We start from the raw sequence: 25366 nt of genomic DNA on the forward strand, positions 1-25366 counted from the left end.
TCTTTATACATAGTATGCAGACTACTGGTGTGTGGTGGTGTCGGAGCCAGACTCTCACTTTGGGCCTGATTTATTAAAGCTCTCCAAGGCCAGATAGGATACACTTTCATCAGTAAAGCTGGGTGATCCAGCAAACCTGGAATGGATTTCTTCATAGTCATTTGCTATGCTATATACTATGACAATAAGCCAATATGAACAGGTAGCATCCAGTGAGTCATCAAAGTTAAGCATTCTTTCAATGGGAACATAAACACATTGTAAAGTTCTTGACTCATGTCTTAGTGAGGGGATGCTGTGTTAACTGACAATTTTAGGCCTTTTTTCCCCTTTTATACATTTCATGCATCCATGTCTACGATATCTGACTCTGTCCAGGGCTACCCAGCAATCCTTACCCTAGACAGGTCACACCTAAATGACCTCATCACTAAATGGAAAGAGCACAGCAGCTATTTTTAAAGATGGCAAAGCATTTGACAACCTTAGAACTAATTAGGCAGAGTATTTATCATCTCGCTATGTGACAGAGTTGATGCTGATGACATTTGTTTTAGAGACCTCCATTATTTTTTATATGGTAGTTCGTTCATTAAGGCATAGTGTAGCTTTCCATGATAGCAGTGGTATTACAAAGTTCAATATGTGTCTCTTGCTTTTCCAGCTTTTGTAAGCCAATCTTTACCTTTTTCCTGTGATAATTAGTAGGGTTCCTCTCTCAGTAAAGCTGCGTACACATGTGCAATTTTTGTCGTCGGAAAGGATCTTTCCCGATCCTTTCCAACGACAAAAGACTACACGATGCATGAACGGTGCTGTACATACAGCACCGTTCTGCTCTATGGAGAGGGGAGGGGGAGAGCGACGGAGCGGCATCCTGCTGCGCGCTCTCCCCCTTCCCTTGCATTAGGATCGCTCGTTGTTCATCGTTCGTGGATCCGCCAGGACGGATCCACGGACGATGAACGACGCCGACTGTACACACGCCAGATTCTCGCCCGATATCTGGCCGATGCCGATTATCGGCAAGAAAAATCTGACGTGTGTATGCAGCTTAACTCTGTCTCAATTTGCCTCCAGACACTCTATGCTTATTGTATTGAAGCAGAACTGTCATAAAAATAAAAAAAAACACTTGAAATGACACTTTTCTCCACAGCTGGAAAGCTGTCGATCCTGGGCCAACCAGTCCTGCGCTGTCTCATCATCCTTATTCTTTGCAGTGTGGGCTGGACACAGGGCATCATCTTTTTCTGTCTTCCTCCTTCTTCTTGTGACACCACCCGATCTAGCACTGCACAGCCTCGATTGTGACGCATCTTCCTGTAAATGTAAAAAAAAGTAGCAGTCTCCTGGGATATGGGAAATCTGTATCCCAGGAGGCTTTAAAATTCCCCTTTACTCCTCACTGCTGCAGGGGAAAGGAATGGGAAAACTCCATTTTAGTTACATAAAAAGTAAAAAAAAACATGATAAAAACACTATTTTTTACGTTATGTAATCTTTTAGCTGAGGAAGCTGCGTGGATGAGTGATGACCTGAATAAATAAAAGCTTTTACACACATAACATGAAACAATAATTCAGATAAGGAGTTCTGATTTCACTGACTAGTTCTAGGTTACAATTTAGTGAAATTTCAGTGACTTTAAGGTTGTTATCAATGGCCACATGCATTTTTATATACCATGGCTGCACCATGATGTTTTACTAAAGCCTTATTTTAGTCAAATTGATATTGTGATGTCATGTGTGGTGATTGGCTCTAATGTTTGTTAATATATACTTGTTTGGATACTGTTTTGTAGAATTGGTAGGCCAGAAAGTTTGATATGACTAAAGTAAGTATGTTCTGATAGCAGTTTTTGTTTAAAGGAATCCAATTGGGAAAAATGTGTAGGCTGCAATTGACCAATTTTGCTTTCAGAAATGGTAGCTGCTTAATGAGGGTAGTTAATATACATTTTTTTGTATGACAGAAATTCATTATTGAAAGAGGATTTAAGTAGTTAAATACTTTGTCATATATAAAAAGCATGGAGTTTAAATTAGGTGTAAAATCAATAACAACTGTATGTGTCATCATACATGATAGTCACAGAAGATAGTAATCATTGCAATGCACATCTTAACATTAAAAAGTGTTTTACCATTTTGTTAGAAAATTGTATTTGTATCAAAATGTCATATAATTTAAGTACATCAAATATGGGGTATAATATCCCCTTTTTCATGGCCAGATTAATGATCACTTAGATAATGATATGTCTGATGTGATTGGCTGAATTTTCCTGCAAAGCCTGCAAATCTTCAAGAAAAAGTGAAAGTTAAACTTGTAGTATGTATCAAAATGTGTATGAGATAATGAACAGGTAATAATTACAATATCAAAAAAATATGGTGCTATTTGCTGGTTATTATGTGAACCAAAACTATATGGCCTTGACCCAGGGAAAACATGCAAATCAGTAGGTCTTGACTTCACACACTGCATGCTTAAACTGGATGTATAACTCAAAAGTTCTGAGGTCAAAGAAAACCATAGGCATCTAACCAGTTTTCAAAGGAAGGTTAACAATGAATATACTACATTCAGTATAAGTGTTCTTTAAACACAGACTTCAAGCATGGTATTAACCTGTAATGTTATTGAATACACTTACAACTGCTGTGAAAATGGATTCATCCAAATGAGGATAGTATTGAGGCAGGAAATAATTTTAAATTTAATATACAATTAATATATTTTAACTTAATTTAGACATAACAGTTAAAAAAAATGTGTGAAAACATCTTAAGTACAAACTAAAATGTGTATAAATGAGTATAGTGTTGATGTATAAAGTTTTAAAAATTAAATTTTTTATTTAGCCTAACAGTTAAAAGTGCTTGCCAGTTGGTGTGGGCTCATTTTAGGGGCACTAAAAATAGGAGTGTAAAAAAAGCTTGGTTTCATCAAAGTGCAAGGCATCCAACAGCTACAGACTGGTCAGCCATTAGATGAGTTTTTGAAGCAGTTCATGCTGTTGATAAAACAACTGGAATGGACTACTTCTTTCTTCCCACAGAAAATGTAATTCAGCTGGTAATGAGACGTGAAAATTGCCCTTTTTAAGGTATTTTTTATGGCTTTCGTATTCATATTCCAGACACCCTTCTGTAGATGTCACTTTGAGTAGTGAAAAGGGAAAGCTTCGTCTGCATCCTGTCTGGCTGGGGGGAGGTTGATTCTGTTTTATGTGGATAATTATTTTAACCTTTATAACACATCCAGACCTGGTAGGTCTAGTTTCTTGCATTTACCCTGACATTTACATCTCCTTTGTACAGTTGTAGCACAACGCTCTGCTGCCATGTCAGTTTATGGTCACAGGGGTCTCTAACATTTCTACCACCCCGCAATCCACAGTCTAAAACGCTATTATTAAGACCTATGATGCCAAAAAATGAGATTGCATGCTTATGACTAGAGTGCTGTAGCCTTAAATAGTCCTCCAACTGTTTTGAAGGCTATTATTAAGTGTCCTGGGGAAATGCAAAAATTACCCAGTGATCCCTAGACTTAATTTTATTTAAGCATTCTGTGGAGTTTAGAAGTCTGTAATACATTCCTTAGACTCTTTGCTTTTAAAATGCATGTATTTTTCATTCAGTTTGAAAACACTGTTTTTTCTTTAATGTACATAGGCACAATACTAATTTTAGAATCGTTCTTTTCAAGTAGATTGACACAACACTGGATATATCAGTTTTAGGCAGTATTACCAATCATGTTTTAAAAAAAATTCTAACAGCTTGCCCCACAAATTATGTGGCATTGCCTAAACAAACTGAATATATATACACTCAAGTCAAACCTAAATCTAGCATCATGGAACAGAAACAAGATGGTTTTTCAGGGCGACTATTATCAAAGTGCAGAAATTAATTGGATGCTTTAATTGAGCCAGATTACTAGCTAATGCTTGCTTGAATACAGTAATTCGTCTATTAAATTATCTTTGAATAATTACCTGAAATTTCTCAGCTGCAGGGCCTGATGGCTATTTAATTGCACAGTTGCTATATAATTACTTAACAAGGTGTCCTAGAATAGTTTAATTTTCTTTTATTGTAAAAGGAAAAGCAGCAACTAAAGTAACTATATTGGGTTATTAGACTGATGTTTACAAAGGCTAGATAACAGCTAAACAAACTAGGTTCAAAGATGAGTATTGGTTTGTCCATTACATCTATGGTTGTATGATTACTGCAACATTTTCAAAATATTTATCAATTTCTATTTTACTTTTGTACGAGTATTTGTATTTTGTACTTTTGTTCTCATTACTTGTACTATATCAGGGATATGAAACAAAATATTCCTTCTTTGTCAAACAGAAGTAATAAAAAGTATATTTATCTTACCCAATACTTGGCACATCTTACAACCAAAAAGGCTCACAACATACACTCTAAACTAAATAAAGCAATAGTATACTGCAACCATCCCCCTTACCCACCCCCACCCCCCACAAAACAAAAAATCCTTTACATAAATCCCTTTTTTGAGCAAATATATTAGGTCCCCTACATACATGTATGCAGTAATAATCAAGCACCCAGAAGGTGAAAATAGAATAAGTGAATAATGCCTTTCTTCAACATACAAATGTTCCCCACTATAGGTGATTAAAATGGACAGAACAACACCGATTTTACGTTCTCACTACAAAAAGATGGTTCTCATGTATTTATATACATCCAGTAAGTGATCCTTATTAACCAATATCTTCCAAAAATGTATGCCATGACTTCCTAACAAGTCTTATTTATAGAAGGGCTCTTAGTCATACCAACAGCAGATACTGCAAACCAAACCTGGGAATCAACCTGGAAACATGTACCTCTAAAGTTCTTTAAAATTTACCCAATGTAACTGACTCGTGATGAAGATCCGATCATGCACCTGGTTACTACACTTCTCATTTCTTGGTCATGCCCCAGTTCCCTTCCTTTCATTAGTTTCCTTCTTACATAGAATGATGACTTAATATTGAAATTTGAAAACTTATGTAGTGAAAATTCAGGTGCCTCTGACTGCACTCAAATTGCAAATGTGTTAATAAATCCTTAACAAATAAAATTTGCTTGTCAACAATTGGCTACTCTGACCAAGGTTTACTTTTTACTAGGAATGTGAAATCTGCATGCTCTTTACTCTAAAATTATACCTCTAAAGGTTGCAAGTGTGAAAATATCTAAATAAATGTATTGTTTAGATTCTATAGTAAGGACAGGTTCAAACCTGCCTTAGGATCAAGCAATCCCACACAGCTCGTGGGGAATGGCTCCTTGAAAATCACTTGGTCATTGGCAATTCTGAGCTGGTCTGTACATTTAACAGCTGGTGGCAGTGAGCAGTACTTTACTCCTCACTGCCCCCTTCATTCATTCTTTAAGACATAGTCTACACAGATGTTTTCCCCAGCATCTAATCTGAGGCCTTAAAAGCCTATGTTTAAAATTCCCATGCATTCCAATAGGCTAATCTACACCAGGACGTTTCCTTGAGGCACGTTTACGAAAGTTATCTTTACCATTGTTTGCAACATTTACAAAATTAAAAAGGGGGGGTTAACTATAGAAAATGCCCTCTATTGATTTCAATGGGGCGGTTTCCTGCGTTTATCTGTGTTTAAAAAGGAAAGCACATTATAAAGGGGCATAGACGTTTTCCAGCGTTTTAAAGGCAAGCTTTAAAACGCTAAAAAACGTGCATAAAAACGCAGTAGGAACGTTTACATGCATTTTTAAAATTGTCCGTGTACACCCAGCCTTTAAGAGCGTTATCTATAACCTTGCTTGCAACGTTTAAAAAATTAAACATTTTATCCTGGAAAATGCCCCAAAACACACGGCAAAGTGCATAAAAATGCATATAAACAGAGTAGGAATGTTTACATGCGCTTTTAAAAACATTTGCGTAGTCCCAGTCTAAAGCTGCTGCGGGGAGAAGCTACATGTATTGTCTCCTCCGAAGCAAAGGTTCACTGGCATAAGGAAGCAGTAACCACACCACAACTTTATGGATAGTCTGAACATAGCCTAAAACTTGTTGACCCAAAATATGTTTGTTTTTAGGTAAAAGCATTAGATAGGTATGCAGCCACCAGTGGTGTAGAAAATGGAGGAGCAAGGCTTGTCAGGGTTGAGGGGGTTAAATGAACAGGACATGTTGGCTTCATGGACAGAGATAGTGTTAAGTCTGTAAAAGTTTGTATGAGTTTTACATTTAGAGCCTCTGAATTTCATCTTGCATATGTGTTGAGCTATATCGCCCACTCATAAGGTGAGAAGGAAAGTCCAAGTACCAACTAGGAAGCTTTTTTTTACCTGATGACTGAATTTTTTACAAGACTATTTTTTTTTTTATTATTAAACTCTAGATCATCTGTGTGTATGTATGTGTGTGTGTGTGTGTGTGTGTGTGTGTGTGTGTGTATATGTATATATACACACACACACACACAGTGATACCCCGAAAATTCACGAAAAAATGTCAGAAAAAAACCCCACCAGAAGATATGGCACCTGTAGCAGAGCCGGAAGAATCATCTTCTTCGGAAGCGCCTACACAGAGCGCCCATGGACATATAAATCATCTCCTCTGCTGTACGGTAAACCTCATCATCACACCTTCATCAAAACGTTACTGCACAGCCTGATTCATCAACATCAGTAAACATCGTTATCCGTGAGTACCGGTACATACATTTTAGTACTCTGTATATTTTTTTTACTGTTTACAGTACTGTATTCTTTATTACCTGAACATTTAATTTATTTGTAATGTATGTACAGTACATTAAATGAACTTAAAATGAACTTGAAGTGTTATGAGGACATATTTAGTGTTTAACATATGAAGATAGGTATTTATAGGTCTTTGTCAGTTGTCCGTCCAAACTTTGCACATTTTCAAAATTTGTGAGGGGGTCTGGGAATGTTACCACCGCAAATTTCGGGTATTACTGTATATACACACCTCGCCTAGATATTTCCTCTGCTTTTGACACCATGGATCACCCCTTTCAATCCAAATCATGAACTCCATTGGCAATAATGACACTGATCTCTCTTGGTTTGCTCCCTCTCTGTGTAACTACTCCTTTTAAATTTTCTTTCACTGGTAATTCCTCCTCTCCTACTCTCCTCCCTGTTAGTGTTCCCTAAGGGTCAGTCCTTGGACCTGTTCTCTTCTCTCTGTACACCTCCTCTCTCGGTAGTCTCATATCCTCTTTTGGTTTACAGTACCATCTGGATGCTGATGACACTCAAAATCTATCTGTCCACCCCTGACCTGTCTCCCTCAGTCCTGGATAAGGTCTCATGCTGCCTGTCAGCCATCTCATCATGGATGGCTGATAGATTTCTGAAACTCAAACTGGATAAAACCAAACTCATAATCCTCCCCTCATCACATTCCAAATCTCCTCCTGACATATTTGTAACTAATAAAAAGCTCTCTTCGTTGGCTTCCATTTCACCTTAGAATCAAACCCAAGCTCCTGTGCTTTGCCTTCAAACTCCCCACAGTTCTTGTCACACCTACCTTTCTGACCTGATAGAAAAATACTCCCCCAGCCGCTCTCTTCACTCCTCCAATGACCTAATAATAACTTCCTCACTCATAACCTCATCGCACGCAAGAATCCTAGACTTTTCTAGGGCTGCCCGACTCCCTGGAACTCTTTTCCTCATCCTATTAGGGTTGCTCCTACTTTCTGCACTTTTAAAAGTACTCCTAAAACTCATCTTTTCAAACTTTCCTTACCCATCATCTCTGTCTCCAAAACCCTCACCCTCTATTCCATATCCTCCTTTTATTGTGTGCTACATCCCCCACCTCTTAGGTGGTAAGCTGTTCTAGGCAGGGTCCTCTCCTCCTCCTGTGTCATTGTTTGTATCTGTCATTTGCAACCCCTATTTAATGTATAGCGCTGCATAATATGTTGGCGCTATATAAATACTGTTTAATAATATATATATATATATATATATATATATATATATATATATATATATATATATATATGCTAATGCTATTTATAAAAACTGACTACACTTTTATGCTATGCATGCTGTGTCTCTACCTTATGCATGACGTTAAAACAACACTATTACGTTTTATAACTCATTGATAAAAATGAAAAATTAAAACCTAAGCGACGATTTACCCATCATCCACTGTATCCTAAATAAGATAAAAGTGGAAAAAACTTTATATTTTAAAACGTTACACAGTGTTTTGTTGTGCTTTTATGTGAGGGAGTTGCTTCATTTCCATAGTCCAGCTCAGATTTTGCATTGCATGTGGATAGTTTTATTGTCCCCAAGCACTTGCACTGATTTTTGCTATATTAGTGTGCTGGACCATAACTATATAAAACGAAAAAGATAGTCACCCTGGGTTCAAAGCTCACATAAAATCAGTGAATAACTCTAACAACAATTTCAATAAACCACGGAATGTTATTTCCACATATCAATCAACTTGGAATGTCTATGATAAAACATTGACCTACAATTGGACACATACCTGTGTGAGTAGACACAAAGATTCATAATAAACCTACCTAAGGCTGCCCATGGGCAAAAGCTATAACCTTATAGGATGCAGTTAACAGCAGGGGTACCACTATAAAAAATCTCTGCATATATCAGGCAAGCAAAAAGGAAAAATAGTGATTCATCCAGTCAGGCTAATACCTGAATGTGAGGTAATCAAAAATCACATGAAGTTAGTGGATATGTGGAACTAACAATATTTGGTTTATTGGAGGTGTTATGGTTATCTGCTAGATTTATGTGTGTTCTTGCTTCATGTTGTTTTTTTTGTATACTTCGGTAATTTTGGTGAATAGGCTTTCATTTCATTTTTATGTTATCTGATTGGCTCATCATATACGCTGCTTTTCCTTTCAAAGCAAGTAGATGCAAGCATAGTTGCTGTGCAGGAAAGACATAAGTGCGTAAACAAGATACTGGTGAGGGTTTAGCTGAGGACATAGATGAGAACAGTGATACTGCATTACATATATTTGTTAAAAACATTGTTTTTGGCCCTCCCCTCAGGTGTATGTGTATGTATGTGTGCCTGTGTGTATGTATGTATATGTATGTATGTATATATATGTATGTATGTATGTATGTGATGTATAATCAGTAGCCAATCTGCTTCTAGTTGTCCTTGTTGCAGCGAATGCTCAGTATGAATAAAAAAGTCTGATTTTATTTGGTATGGGCAATATGAACTATATATTCGTCATACTTAGAGCTATTTTGGATCGAAATATGTAGAGAACCAAATAACCTATACCAGCAATAATGGATTTGTGGTTAATATTAGACGCAAAGAGGATTTTCTGGATTTAGATTACTCTTTTACACAAAGTTTTTATTTGTTAATGTTGGCCTGGTCCGTCTTGGTCATACAGCAGGGAAAATAAGTATTAAACACGTCAAAATTTTTCTAATATTTCTATAATGGGCCTACTGACATGAAATTTACACCAGTTGTGACCCAAGTAATTTACACATACAACCAAATCAAAACAAATATGTCCATACATTATGTGTAATAAAGTGGAATAACACAGGCAATAGGTATTAAACACATGAAAAGGTGAAAGGGGGTGCAAAAAGACATTGAAAGCCAGGAAACCTGCTGAAATCTGTCATTTATTTAAAAAGCCACCCTGTCCCCTATCAGTCTAAATTATTATCAGCTAGTTTAGTCCTAATTGATGGCCTAAAAAAATGTTTCTAATTACCAGGGTATCTCACAAAAAGCATCTCATGATGGGTAAAAGCAAAGAGCTCTCACAAGACCTTTGCAACCTTATTGTTGCAAAACATACTGATGGCATTGGTTAAAGATATTTTCTAAGATTCTCAAAATTCCAGTAAGAAAGTGAAAAGAACATACTGTTTTTTAGGACCATAAGATGCACCTGACCATAAGACGCACTCAGGTTTTAGAGAAGGAAAACAAGAAAAAAAATATTCTGAACCAAATTGTATAAAGAAATTTTTAATAAAAGATATACTTTAATATTTGGGGATTATTTGTTACATACTTTGCTAATTACTACACTGTCATAGTAATCACAAAGTATTTTGCCTATCACACTAGGAGAGAGAGAGAACATGGCAGAACATTGTGCGGCAGAACATTGTGCGGCAGAACATTGTGCGGCAGAACATTGTGCGGCAGAACATTGTGCGGCAGAACATTGCGCGGCAGAACATTGCGCCTCAGAACATTGCACATTGAGACATTGCACAGAGTGACATTGCACTACAAGACTATAGTGACAGGAAAGCTACAGCTCACCTGTCATAGGAGAATAACTTGCTGCACAGGAAAGCCAGCACTGCTCACCTCACACTGCCCACCTCACACTGCCCTCCTTCTGCTCTCTCTGCCTCCCTCCCCACTGTCACAGAGCTTTCTCACACAGAAACACATCCCCAGCATCTCTATAGATGTGAGCTGCTGATAAACAGGCGAAGACAGGGCTCTGCGATTGATAGTATAAGGTAGGGGTGGATGGCTTTATGTTTTTTGTAATCCAGGCAGGGGAGGCTCCAGAATGGAGGGGGCAAGCTGCAGGGAGGATGCCAGGCTAGATGGAACTGCAACCGCCTGCTGGGTCCCCCCTTGGAAGAGCAGTAGGGTATTTGGACCATAAGATGCACCCCCATTTTCCCCCCACTTTTGTGGAAAAAAAGTGCGTCTTATGGTCTGAAAAATACAATAATTTCAACCCAGCCACAACCAGGTGCTCCTCGCAAAATTTAGTACAGTAGAGTTTAAAAATCAGAGGAGTTGTCCAAGAGCCAAGCATCATTCGCGTAATGCTTCAGAAAGACCTGAAATTAGCAGGTACAGTTTTAAAGAATACAATAAGTAATGCAGTCAACCAACAAGGCCTCTATGCATGAAGGAATGATGAATGGAGAAATGCACTGAGACATTCTTCATAAGAAAATGCTGCAGTCTACTAGGATGCTAAAGATGAAACAAGGGTGGACATTTCAGGAAGACAAAGCTCCCAAACACCCAGCCAAGGAAACTCCCAATAAGTTTCAGCAAAAGAAAGTAAAGTTGCTGGCCCAGTCAATCACCCGACTTGAATCCATCTGAAAATCCATGGAAAGAACTGAGGGTCAGAGTTGACAGAAGCGAGGCCCCTGGAATTATCAACAAACCAACAAAAGCTTTCTTCCAAGTATTAAATATATTTTTTATTTCTTTGTATATGTTGATTACTTGCGTTTTTATCGACTCCTGCTGTAAAATTCATGTCACAACCCATTTTAGAAATATATTTATTGAGAAAAATGTTGACATGTTCAATAACTATTTCCCCCGCTGTATATATGGTCATATATTAAAGAGCCTTTAATGTCAAAATTTCAAGGATATACCTAGCCATATGTAAAGGCAATTTGAACTTTTTATTATTATTATTATCCATTATTTATTTAGCTCTGACATATTACGCAGCTTCTGACAAAGTCCATAGTCATGACACTGGCTGTCCCTCAAAGGTGCTCACAATCTAATGTATTTTCAAACACCATTGTTCCTTAAATATACTTTAACGTCCAGGTGTTTTTCTGTTTTCATGTAAAACTGGTTTCTGCAATGTTCAAAAATTTGCCTGATAACATTTGCTACTCTAGACTATTTTAATGAAATTCTAACTAATTTCATTTATTTTCTGGTAATTCTTATGGAGGTTCATACTTTTCCATTGCCCAAGTTAGCATTCATCACAGAGGCACTTTATGACTTAACTTACAGTTTTATAAGTACAGAAGAATGCTTTTGGTGAACAGAGGTGAATTTAGGCAAATCTAAAATGGTGAGTGTTCCCAAATTCTTCCAGATATTTATAGATTTCAAAGTTCTATAAACTGGGCCCCATTCATAGTTGAGGCATGATGGCTATTGATGGTATCATGCAGTTCTTTCTATGTGCTTTAGCATCTGGTGGAGAAAACAGCTTCTAACATCTTAAGCATATGGTATCTTTTAATGCTAGTGATCTTAAATTTGCCATAAAGTAAATAGATCTCTGTCATGCCGCGAGTACCAACTGACTGTGGCAGATTGAAATACTTCTGACAGATTAAATTATTTCCTAATATTGTTTGCATTTTCTAGAATAGACAACGTAGTTGCCAAATGAAAATGTAACCCAACTGAATGTTGGAGATTTGACCCACTGCTAAGCAAATGATTTGACCCATTGCTAATGAAATCATTATTGTCTCTAAATGTTGCATTATAATCTTATATCATAAAATAATACCTTAAAGTTAAAAATGTTTGATTGTATCATAATGGATACCATAATACTATTTTATTAGGTTTTTTAATTATTATGACTAATTTAGAAAACAAAAGTAGTGAACTGTCCAAATGGTGTACAAATGGAGATTAGTAACTTATAATTATTTATTTGTTTATTAACAGTGGGGCTATGAATATTTTTTATGAAATATTTTTTTCTAAAACAACCAAAACTGGGATACAGACCATGGTGGAAAATGTGTTCAAACTTTATTGTACAATAGTATCACAATTACATTTTAAGCTATACCTAAAAAAACTGCTTAAGAAAAATATTCTTTATAAAAAAAGTATGTGCATGTGCCACAAAATAATAATTTAATGCTACAGGGTGTTTATAATTATAGAAGCTGCATGAATACCTAACTAAAAGCTGCATTTGAAGTATATATTTTATTAGGTATGGGTAAACAAATGCATGTTTGACATATTTGAAATTTAAAAAGCACTTTCCCTTGTCATTTCAGTGTATAACAGTACACACTCTGAGGTTAATCCAAGTGAAAACTAAAGGGTGCCTTTCTTCAAAGTGAGCGTTTAATCCACTTGACAAATTGTAATTTGACACTGAAATCATTTCCAGTGTCATCCTAGACACTATTGAGTCTCATTCTTTCTCCCTGAGTACATCTTTGCCCCGTGGGAGATGCAATGTTACAGCCAAGGAAAAGAATTAAATTAGGTACAGAAATCAATCGTATAACTGTTTCCAGAAGGAGTAAACATTGGCTAGCTCTGATTTCCCATCTTTGACTACAACACAAATGTCTTTGAAATTGCATGTAATGAAATGAAAGGCACGCCGTGACTCAGTAATGAAATACACTGCATGACACATGGGGCTCCTGGCTACATTTGGCAAGTGTCATATCAACGTTGGTACACATACTGTATTTGAAATACTAATGATTCCCTGAACTGATCTTTACAAGTTCTATTAAGTGCCAGCGTAGTTTCCAGCAAGCTGAGTGTATAGATTGTAGGTACTGTGTGGCTCATGTTTTAGTGCCCCACAGTGACTGAACTATGTTATTAAAATGGCAAATGTGCAATGCAGTTCTTCAGAGGCCCATCCAAATTGAATAATACCACTGGCTAGGCATTACACCTTATAATTTTAGCTTGCTGTTTGAAGCTAATACTGGTGATTGTAAGATTTAATTAAGGAGCAGCAAACTAAAGAATCAAATTATACAGGCCTGACTAAACCTGTGGTACCAGAGCAGCAGTCAATAAACTCCAATATATTGGTGGTTCTCAATGACTTTATATCATTGACACAGCTGTTTTATTTTTAGTCCCAGCTATACCCACCCACATTTTTTACATGTAACTGTTTTCTGTTTATTTATGTGTTAATTAAGGACAGCAATGTCCCTATGAAATGTAATTAAATATAGCTTTACTGCTTTAAAAACAAGCTTTAGATTTTTAAGTTTATTGTGTTAAGAGCAGTGGTGTTCAGCTAAAGACTGGGCCCACCTACCTTCACCTACAGTGAGGTATGTCGGATATATATGCGGTGTATCAGAAACAAAATTGATCTTGAGATATGCATTCTTGTCTCATAGTAATCTGGGCCTAGGGCCATTTCCTACCAACAAAGAATCTTAACAGATAATCAAAAACATACCAATGGGGTAATCATCTCTTGCCCAAACTGCTCCCATAGCGTGTGCTTATACGAAACCAATACAATAATGGTGCCTTTTTGGGCAAAGACTAAAGCTGAATTATCAATATTATATTATATGTACTTTGAGATGTTCTGTGAAACAGTATTATCTCATAATACAACTTTTTTTAATCATTGATAGTACCTTAATAACATCAATAAAATTTTTTGACCAAATGATACTTTATCTGTTCCTAAGTATCATAACTTGCACCTTGGCATTTCTCTGTATGTGTTCAAAGCCATGCAAAAATAAATTTTTATTGAATGAGCCAAGGGCCCACTATTTTCCAGAGCACAAATTGTGTGGTGCAATTAGCAAAATTGACAATTAACAAACCTATCTAAATGAATACCATGTCAGCGTTTGTACTGTGGAAAATCATGGTGTTAATGCATAGATTAAGCATCCATACATAAACCCTGGTAATATAAATTAACTTTCAATTATGTTTAATGCACACAGCTGCACATATCCATTTACAATATTATAACTGGGTTTAATCACAATTTTAACGTAACAACTTCTCAACTAAATTTTTTAAGTGAAAAACAGTAAAATTATATTTTTATTAGTATTCCTATTGGTAAAATAAGTGTTTCCTAGATATATTTTTTATTCACTGACACATTTATTTATTATATAAAAAATTATATTAGTTTTATGATGGCTATCTATCTTAAACCTTGAGAAGTATACTAAATATATTTGTATATACATTTGTATACATTTCCTGTATATTGGCAACACATTCAAAACCCAGAAGAAAACTGTACACATTTCATTTTGACAACATGGCATTACAGATAGGAAAAATTAGTAGAGGCACTGGTTGCCAAATCTTACCACCAGAAACATTAGTTTTTACCTAACACAACAATCTAAAGTTTAAATGGTTTTAAGTTAGTTACCTACCTTTTTATACTTGCTGACTGTCCTGTCTCCCTAATAGACTGTAACATGTAGTCCACATTCAATCAAATTGTATCTGAGGAATTTATTACATCTAAGTCTATTGGGTTTGTGCTGTAAATGGTGTGAGCAAACCCCAATGTGAGTTTTTCGAAGGGAAGACTTATTGGATCTTTGGAAGTCTTTGTAGGACAGATTTATAGACCAAAGCTTAGTGAGTCTCTGCAGGGGGACACTTAACAAGACCATTCTCTGTAAATCTCTCACAAAGCGTAAGCAAGAACAGATTTTCCATGAATAGTTAAACATTAAGACAAGTGGGTGGCAAAGCTCTCTGGATTGTTGTGAACTGTTTATACTAACAACAGTAAAGTTGATTGTCCATCTGTTACTATAAACTAGTACCTCACAATGTGTCCACAACTATATTAAACTGGAATTTCAGCTAGTTTTATTTTTAAAGAAATGATTCAGAGTTTGACATACAAGATTTAAAAAAAAATGTGAAACCATTATATATCCAAAGTAAATAGCGACATATACCATCATGTTTCATAAATAAAACAAAGGATAGAAAAATAGGCATTGTTATGTAAAATCAGTGTGAGGTACGGGGGATCCAGGAGATTGATTCTTCTTGTAGTGTAAGCTTAACCTTAGATTGGACCCAAGTTGAGACCTTTAGACTGTAACAGCATTGAGTGGCACAGGGAGCCAGAATGGTAAGCAAATTATTTCTTTTAGAAGTATGGATTGGTAAAATATTTACTATGATGTCCTGGTCACCCTAAAAAGTATTTTATATAGTAATGGTCAACTGAATTATTTAGACATACCCATCATGCATCATATTTACTTTCAAATATGAAATTTGTCACTTTTGCAATGTTCCTGCTTTGTTATATACTAAATAAAAATTGTCTTTTCCCAGTGTGTTTACAGGGTGTTTGTTGGAATTGTACATAATGTTTTGTGGACATAGCATAAAATGTAGCTCTGCAATGGGCTAAGACAGCATAATGTGCTTGGATTCATTGCCCTGTTGCATGTCCTAATTTGCACTAGCTTTAAGTGTCACACGGATAGCCTCACATTTGACTTTAGAATACTTTGGTATACAGAGAAGGTAATGGTCAACTTATTGTCTACATGGTGCCCAGGTCATGGCGGCAAAGGAAGCTGAATAATCAACCCTTCAACATCGTTCTTGACAGTTGGTATGAGGCATTTGCTGTGTTGATGTTTTCAAAACGTGGTGCTGTGCATTATGGCAAAACATCTCCACTTTGTTCTTGTCTGTCCAAAGAATATTGTTCCAGTTATTTTGTGGTCACATTCAACTTTGCAAACCTATTCCATGCTACCCTATTCTTTTTGAAGAGAAGTGGTATTCTGGCAATCTTTCAAACAAGCCATACTTGTTCAGATTTTTCTATTCTGTCATGAACATTAACATTTAAAATGTTACGTCAGAGCCTGTAGAGTTTGAGATGCAGCTCTTGGGTTTTTGATATGTGTCTGAACAATATCGGTCTAACTTTGGGGTGGAATTTGATGAGGCATCCATTCCTGGGAAGATTAGCAACTGCCTAGAATGTTTTAAACTTGTGAATAATCGTTCTCAAGGACAGACGTAACATTGTTTGGAAATGGCCTTTTAATGGCATCAATAATAAAATGTTCTATGATCATTGCTGATGTCTTTTATCTATTGCTAATACACACCTAAATACTTCAGACCAGCACATTGCCAAAGCTTCTGCTTTTATAGAGGTGGTTATACCTGCTGATGATCAATGAATCAAGTGCTTTTGATTAACAACATCTGGCTGCTACTTACTAACTGGCTGCTGGGTACTAACACACCGATTCTGCATTTTGACATAGTCCTTGTTAAATAAATAATAAGTCATGTTGTTTACCTGGGGTTGTATTTATCTGATTTTAAGATGATTTATACTTAATCCTTTGACATACCACATTTTTGACTAAAATAACATCTGCATTGGATTTGATTAAGGTTTCCAAGAAAATATATAATTTCTATTTTGAAGCTGATTTCTCTTTAAAAGGGAAAAGGTGTATACATTATCAATTTATGAAAATTCAGCATTTGTCATTTTCACAAAAAGCTTCACATGTACTCCTTTAAAGCTGAAAATATAAATGTTTACTTATAAAACCATAAACTTGTTTTAATATTTTTTAGATTTTTTCTTATAGACAAGAGGCCAAAAAATCTGTATTTCCAATTTTTTTAATGGAGTCAGTATTGCACTCAGTGGGAAAACTGGGGTTGCACAAACCCATTGCCTCACATACAGTATTCCAGTTCTGTGCATTACATCTAATGAGAATTACTCTTCCCAAATTACTAACCACATGGACACACAAATAACAAATCCTACTGTACTAGTGAACTCATGCAAATCCATTATTAATAATCCACGTTACTTTTGTAGACCTATTATGATTTTGTAGCCCCCAATTAAATCTTCTGTCTCGTCTTACTGATTTGCTTTCCCTCAACAGAAACGGGTATATTTATTTGTTAGTAGTAATGAGGATCTCTTAACAGCTTTTTGTGTTTCTTGTGCAATATTTAGGATATTGTAGAATTTGATTAAATAAATGTCAAAACATTAATTGTTTTGCATACATATTTGTGTAATTTAAATATCCCTTCGCATTTCACATTCAGTCAGGAAATGGTATGAAAAAGCTTTATCTAAAGTGAGGAACACTGAAAACTGTATGTTATATTATCAGATTGTATAGAGGTGCAAGCGCTAGAAAGAGCCATGGCCACTTATCTGTCATTTAAGACTGTCTTATAGTGGCAGCCATGGATCATACCTGTGCAGTTTATCTAACATGGTAGCAGAAAAAGATTGTGACATTGCAGGTACACAGTTGTGGATTTTGGAGAGGGGAGTGGGGGGGCTTCAGTTCCTGATCCTGGCAATCCTAAACCAAACAATGAACTTATCACCAACTTTTTTTTAACTAAAAGCAGCATATTATTTAAAATTTAAAAACTTTAAAAAAAATAATTAACTTGCTAAATGAGAACATTTGAGAATGTTTTCACATTGCACTGTGAAGCGCAATGGAGGCTTGCCTAGATCTAACATTTTATTAGCTCAAATTCTGCTTTGAACTATTTGGTGCATTTAGGAAGAGTATTAATTATAAAAAGTTTGCAGTTTTGCTACAAATTTTCCATTCCCCTTTATTTTTTTATATTATAAAATACACAACCTATTCCAGCTCTGCAATCACTAAATCTCTGATTTGTTTCCTATCAGTTCCAATCAAGCCCATTATATACATATGTCCACACATAAACTGTCAATCCCTCATATAGTTAAGATCATGTGTGTAACCTTGGCAATTCTAGATCGGGATCAGATCAAGATGTACAAAAGTTGGGTACCTATTTTATATATATATAATTATCATTGCAATTTAATGGTAATAAAAGGATTCAGCAGTATGAAATGTTTCACTTACCTAGAAGCTAGTTTTACCAGGTTATTGTTGCTCAATACGAGCTATATCACTCATTTTCTAGTTTTTATATTTAATATTTTAATTTATATTTATACTTTTATGTGCTGTAATCTTTGTCTTCTATACTTTTCTAGCCACCAGCAAGGTTTCAATTTATCATGTTTGATACATAAAATAGTGCCGTTGCCAAAATGCTTATAGCCATTTTACTTGGACTTCCTGAATAAACAAACAATTAAACTGAAAGTCGATATAGCATTAGATATAAAACTTGTGTATATATAAAAAAATTGTAATCCCCAAATGCTATTGTGACCTGTGCTACAGTTTTCCAGCATAGCCGAGCTCTGAAAAGTCATGTCTCAGATGCAGTTACTTCTCTTCCAAATAAAAACAATGGTGTTTTCATGCCTGGACTTATTATTATTCCGAGAATGTACTAATTTGTTACATCCAAGATGATGGTTGGTTTGGTCCATGAAAAGGGCAATGTGCCAACTGCTGCAGTTAAGTAAAAGGACTTCTTTCATTCAGAGTGGTGGGACAGAAATTAGCCTGCAGTGCATGTGGGTGGGGGGAGGCAGGTTGCCAGGGGAAGACATCCTGAAATCAGGCTTTGCTAAGTTTGACTGAATGAAGCTCAAACTACAGTTTCACTAGATGTCAGCATGGGCAGGGACATTTTAAACCGCTAGTGGTCTGAAGAACAACTGAAGAGTGTTTTATCCCTGCAGGCTATGGATGCTGTTTCACAAGCCCTTTGCATGTATTTAATATGCTGTCGTTGGTAGAATTAAGCTTAGATAATTGTCTACTTACATGAAGCCCTGTCATATTGGAACATGAGTGAAGAGACATTCTTTGCAAAGTGGAACTATGAAATAGGTTTATCTTTATTACTATGTGTAGTTTTTGTTCCAGCCATCTGAATTTGAATACAAATCAAGAGTATTATTCGGTATCGTAAGACTGCTGAAATCAGGGTGGTCTGGTAATTTTGTTTTACATGCATGACATTGCTTGAGGTCATTAGTTGTAAATCTTATTACAAAAAGATTGCAAATATATGCAGCACATTTGTACTTTCCGAGTACATATTTTAGGAGCTGTTTAGGGGGGGGGGCTCAGACCTACATGGCAGATTGTTGGCCACTCAAAAGATGCTTCGCTATGGGACATTTACACATATATTGAGAGTCCATGTATTGCTTTATGGAATACATTATTGTGGACTTAAAACAGTTAATCCTTTTTTTATTTATTGTATCTGCCTTATAAATCTGGTTTGAAAACTTTGTTCAAGTGACCTCTCTACTTTGACTATGGATTATGCTTTTTAATACGCTTTATTTATCTTTTAAGTGGATTTTAATTAAATCCTCTTCTGAAAATATGAAAGGAATCATCTTTAAAATATGTATCTTGAAAATAAGAAATTCAATGACATGAAAGACTACAACAGTGTCATTTTATTAAAATAAAAGTAAATAGTTTTATAAAAAAAAGTTTTTTTTTAAACAATAATTAAAAAAAGAAAACCTAATGACATTTTGCAGTCGCTTTTAGCTGTGCTTATTTAAAATGAAAGACATACACACTATTTATATTGTATGCAGCATAATGATATATTACAAGGTTGCAAGTACTGAAGTTAATGTACACATAAAGTGTGACAACAATTGTACTTAGATTTATGTCTGTGTATATAGCTTGTATAAACTTGGACAATTAACGCTATATTTTTAGAATGTAAGTTTGCTAAATAAATAGCTATGCATGCATTAAACAGTACTTAATTTGAGCTGTGGTTTGGAACAGTACATTGCGTTGCTTTCTTTTCAGTTCATAACAGAGGAACAAACATTTCTTTAATAAGACTACTGAACACTCATTTTGTTGCAAAAAGCTTAGATAAGGATCAGGCCCCTGTGAATCACAGCACTGACCTTTCACCTTAAAGTTCTGAAGCTCTTTGGCACAAGAAGAGTTAGACATTATTATGCATTGGACTTTCCATTTCTAAAGAGTCTCTGTGCTTGCTCCTTGATAGACTTTGCTTTCTGGAAATGAGAACTGTATTTTGGCAGTAGTAGACAAGCGTTGGATTTGCTCTGCCAAGTCATTATGACATAATCCTTCATTAATCCTTATTCTGTAGGAGCCCCTTCAGAGTCAGGGAAGCCGCTGGTCTTTAGGAAGACACTCTTAACTGAAGTCAATAATGTTTGCTTTGCTATCACTGCACACATATTATTATAAAACATATAAAATGCTTATTTTGGTTTGTTCACATGATACAGTTAGTGAACTGAATGGAGTCTGGCAATAACTGATAGATAATGTATAGTGTTTCTCAATGTATTTTATGTATAAATTATATTCACCAGGAGAAAGCAATATTACGTTCTTTTTAGCTTCTTAGGAAATATTGCATACTAATAATTTATACTTACACCTAGCACTCAGATGGTGGCAAATGTGTGCAGTGGTGGACAAAGCCAACAGTGGACCCCTATATTAAAGTGAACAGGAGCCCCGCCGCCGAACTTACTTGTGGCCCCTGTAGGGGTCCCTGATGGCTGAAGATGGTCTGAGGCCCTCATGCAGAGGCATACTTTGCTTTGTCCACCCCTAAATGTGAGCCAGTTGGCCCAATGGTTTAGATATAGTACTGCTGTACTTTTAATACAGACTGTAATACGAATATTCCATGCTGTACATATAACTGAATGAGCCAGAAAAATGACCCATCCATCTACTTCCTTCCCAGTGGAGATGGAGCCATCAATATTTACTATTCTGTAAGATTTGTCTACAATATAGATATTGTGCTGGGCTTTATTATTAGATATGATCCTATGTACCACATAAAATAAAGATCTGAAACACTCTATACTGACTCATTTAAATCATACGTTACAGATAATAAACAGCATTATTTTCTATACAAATAAACCTTGAAAACATTTTAAACTAAAAGCCACTATAATCAAATCTAAACTCCAGACAAATGGCTAAATGATAGCAGTTTTTATAAGGTAGCTTTTTTAAATGTAAAGCATTTATATGTCTGTCCATCCAGTCCTAAGGTTTACACACATCTAGCATGCAGTACAGTCCTGTCTGGCAAGACAGGAGATCACATTTTCCTATTCTGCACTTTTCCCTACCAAGGTCTGTGAATGAATAGTGAAGGAGAAGCAGCCTTTCTTTGTCACCCTCATTCTATTGGTGAGATCATTGTTAGCAGATGAGCACAACTGTTTGGTTCTTTTTTGTTTCTTCTGCCTCCTCAAGTTTGAGTTCTGTTGTCTAGAAAATTGCAAGAGTAAAGCTTTATTAATTTCAAATATTTAGAATTAGGATAATGCGGCAGTACAATACCTAAGGTGGAACTATACCTAAACGCTAAAAAAACAGACTTGGCAGGCCCTTGTTTGCAGAAGGGACATTGGCTGTCCCTTATGCAAACAAGGATCTACCTTGTTTCAGTTTTTTAAATACACTCACCATTCTATTACGGGCGTTACTATCTTTTTCTTCTTTTGTCATCTTCAGCCATCTTGATTGGTCAGGCAGAGATGACATTTATTCAGCCTCAGCAGCCCAGGGGAATGCCAAAATACCAACTTAGCTTTTTTTTAGTAGTAGACTGCAGACAGATATGTAAGTCTGTTTTATTGCTGGAGGGACATTGCCTGCAAGTCCTGTCTGATCGCTCATTTTTAAAAGACGACTATAGTTCCTCTTATAACTTGACATGCCCACTGTGTACTAAGGAATCAATTTCAGCCAGTGTAGGAACTTTTAGAACACTCATATGATGGCAAGTCAGTATTTATTAAAAGATGAGGAGGGATTTGCACAGCATGAATGCAGTTTAGGGTACAGTTGTGACATGATTTTTGAGGTCATGGATCCCATATAGTCTTGACACTTTTTTATTACGCTATTTTTTACATTCTGTATTTTTAACTTGAGCCCATTTTAGGAGTAATGTTTAGTGGTTTTGTATATACAGTTAGGTCCATGAATATTTGGACAGAGGCAATTTTTCAAGTACCTTTGAGCCCTTAAAATGAAATGAAGTTATTGTGTAAAAAAAAAAAAAAGGCTTTAGTTCTTCACATTTTTATGCAATCTTTTTGTTCAACCCACTGAATTAAAGCTGAAAGTCTGCAGTTCAACTGCATCTGAGTTTTCATTTAAAATTAATTGTGGTAATGTACAGAACCAAAATTAGAAAAAAATAGTTTATAGACCTAACTGTAGTTTATCTTGTTCTTTTAGTCAGGATTCAGACCTATAAAAAAAGTTTGAAACGCTAACCTATTTCATAACCTGTATAGCATTATATACTAGTTATTTCAAAATATTCACTTTTTTATCATCAATTAAAATTCAACCTTCAACCACCTCATTTCCAACCTAGCAAATGCAAGCTACGCCTGTTTATTATGCCAGTTGCTGAGACAGGGACAAATAGTCCCCCCCCCCCCCCATGTCTAATTGGGGGAGCTGTCTGGAAAGAGTTTTTCATAGGAGAATTTGAACAAGGTATTGAGCCTGGTTTATTAATGCTCCACGAGACTGAAGAAGATAGACTATCACGGGGGTACCTGGGCGATCTAGCAAACTTGAAATGTATCTGGTGCAGGATTGAAAACATTTACCAACTAATAGCAAATTATTGTTCAAGAAATCCAATCCAGGTTTGCTGGATCACCCATGTTCACTCATGATAGTGTATCATCTCATGTCTTGGAGAACTTTGATAAATCAGACCCATTGCGCCTACCCACAAAAAATGTATACAGGTTTTTTATTTCCAAGAAAATTTCTTTAAATCTAAATGCTAGACAGAAAAAAATCAATACCACTGTATAACCTATATATGTATTTTGTAAATCCAAGCAGTGAAAACGGCTGAATCTGATCTAGTATACCAGACCAGCAGTATAACAGGAAGTTGCTTTATTAGGAGCCAATCCATTCACGTGATGACAAAAAGTATTCTTTAGGAAAAGAAAGCAGAGTGGCAGAGATATGTGTTCCCATTTCCGTGTCTAATGTACACATTTTGTGGCTGGTACAGTGCTGCCTTGGCTCAGAGGCGGGTATTGTTGCATCAGGCTGGGGACATCTAGAGACGGAAAAGGTACTGTGGGTTATTCTCTAGATTGTAGTTGAATATTATATCACAGCTGATTTTGTCTTCCAAACTGTGTTTCACTTGAATAGACACAGTTGAGACAACAGTTGAGCTTGTGGCAGAATGCTGTGATCCACTGTGGGTCTAAAATTGCCTATAGTGTGCAAAAAGAGCTGTCTATAGGGTTTTTATCTGGGACATGTTTATTTCCCCTAGTGGTTGAACATGATGGATTTATGTAACTACAGTTTGATATTTTCATTGTAATAACACAAATTTGTTGTTACTAAATTATTATTAATATCATAAACCATATCCTATAGAGAAATATCACAAAAGTTTTAATCCCATTGAAAAGTTTGGGGAGAGGGATTTTAAAATGGCCAGTTCATGAATGTAATTATCCAAAATCAAGAAAAAATGGGCACTTTCAGTTTCTATCTTTAGAAAATAGCTAAAAGGGCACATTTTCCTGTGTTTTCATTCAGGCATATCACCTTTACCTGTAAGTAAGGGTTGAAAAAAATATAAATTTACCCTGTTTAAATGTAAGCTCTTCTGGGCAGGGTTCTCTACTACTTCCGTGTCGTTTGTATTTGTCGGTCATCTGCAACCCCTTAATTAATATACAGCACTGCATAATATGTTGATGCTATATAAATACTGTTTACCAGTTCATTATTATTATCTATATTTATTATATATAAATATAAATATATATATATATATATATATATACACATATTTACAGTTAGGTCCATAAATATTTGGACATTTCTAAATTGGCTTCTGTACATTACCACAATTTGTAATGAAACAACTAGCATGCAGTTTGCATGAAAATGTGAAGAACTAAAGCCTTTTTTTTTACACAATCACTTTATTTCAGAGGCCAAAATGTAATTGTACAATTGACTCAAAGGATATTTCATGGGCTGGTGTGGGCAATTCCTTCGTTATGTCATTATCAATTAAGCAGATAAAAGGCCTGGAGTTGATTTTATGGGGGGTGCTTGTATGTGGAAGATTTTGCTGTGAACAGACAACATGCGGTCAAAGGAGCTCTCCATGCAGGTGAAACAAGCCATCCTTAAGCTGCAAAAACAGAAAAAACCCATCCGAGAAATTGCTACAATATTAGGAGTGGCAAAATCTACAGTTTAGTACATCATGAGAAAGAAACAAAGCACTGATGAACCAAACAACACCAAAAGCCCTGGACGTCCATGGAAGACAACAGTGGTGGATGATCACAGAATCATTTCCATAGTGAGACGAAACCCCTTCACAACAGCCAACCAAGTGAACAACACTCTCCGGGAAGTAGGCGTATCGATATCCAAGTCTACCATAAAGAGAAGACAGCATGAAAGTAAATACAGAGGGTGCACTGCAAGGTGCAAGCCACTCATAAGCCTCAAGAACAGAAAGGCTAGATTGGACTTTGCTCAAAAACATCTAAAAAAGCTAGCACAGTTCTGGAAATACATTCTTTGGACAGATGAAACCAAGATCAACCTTTACCAGAATGATGGCAAGAAAAAAGTATGGAGAAGGCGTAGAACAGCTCATGATCCAAAGCATAGCACATCATCTGTAAAACATGGCGGAGGCAGTGTGATGGCTTGGGTGTGCATGGCTGCCAGTGGCACTGGGACACTAGTGTTTATCCATGATGTGGCACAGGACAGAAGCAGCTGAATGAATT

The 25366-nt window shown here is 36.0% G+C and overlaps 1 long non-coding RNA gene across 1 annotated transcript in view; it reads left to right on the plus strand.

Annotated features, from left to right (window-relative positions):
- Positions 1 to 25366, plus strand: part of LOC140328503 (uncharacterized) — a 157440-nt gene that overhangs the window by 131311 nt on the left and 763 nt on the right. The window lies entirely within an intron of this gene.

Source organism: Pyxicephalus adspersus, chromosome 4 (genome assembly GCF_032062135.1).
Source record: "Pyxicephalus adspersus chromosome 4, UCB_Pads_2.0, whole genome shotgun sequence".
Lineage (NCBI taxonomy): Eukaryota > Metazoa > Chordata > Amphibia > Anura > Pyxicephalidae > Pyxicephalus > Pyxicephalus adspersus.